Here is an 873-nt window from a genome sequence, read left to right as displayed (position 1 = left end):
CACTGAATTAAACAACTTAATTCCCTCATCAGTCTTCAGGCCTGGTCACCAGCCATTCCGTTGATTCATTGTGTTGAAGCAGGGATGCATGTAAAACCTGCAGGATGGTGACTCTTCAGGACTTTGGCACTACTGCTTTAGGTTTTGCTCCACAACGTGAGCAAAAGGAGAGAGTGTCTTTAAAAACACTTAATGTCTTTGGATAGTTTAGACTCTGAGTGAAAGTTGTTGCCTGTTTCCAGTTTCTTCATGATAGCAAAATAAAAAATGTGAATCTTGAGACTCATATTCTTGCATCATTTAAACTAGATTTTTCAATACCAATACCATACATCCACATAACATATAGAATGGTGCAGAATAAAAGTATGCATTTTACAAAAAAAATTGATCTCACATTGGAGAAATTCATTTAACCCATCCCCTCAGGGAGCAGTGGGCTGCCACTGTGTGGCGCCCTGGGAGCCGTGTGGGGTTAAGGGTCTTGCTTGACCAAGGGTGGAGACTGTGGGGATTGAACCAGGTACTTGCAACCTTCTCAGAGCAGAAGCTTACTGCTCTAAACACCAGGCCATCACCACCCCAAAATAAATAATTCCTTTATCCATTTTGATGGGTCCAAAATATATAAATATTAAACTCTGGTTAGGTTGAAGTTACAGGAGATGGATCTCAGACCAGATCCTAGTATCTCTGCCATGGAGGGAAAATGGCTTTTCTTGGGATTGCATTTCTCAGATTCAAGACAAAAAAAATAATAAACGAAAAAAAAAAAAAAGCCAATCTGGGTTTTATATGTTTTACACTTGTGTAAACAAAATAACAAACAAAATATGTTTACTATATATATATGTATATATATATATATATATA

The sequence above is a fragment of the Cyprinodon variegatus genome, unplaced genomic scaffold, assembly GCF_000732505.1.
Source record: "Cyprinodon variegatus isolate N-32 unplaced genomic scaffold, C_variegatus-1.0 Scaffold510, whole genome shotgun sequence".
Classification (NCBI taxonomy): Eukaryota; Metazoa; Chordata; class Actinopteri; order Cyprinodontiformes; family Cyprinodontidae; genus Cyprinodon; species Cyprinodon variegatus.
The sequence above is the reverse complement of the archived record's forward strand: the minus strand, read 5'-3'. Positions refer to the sequence as shown.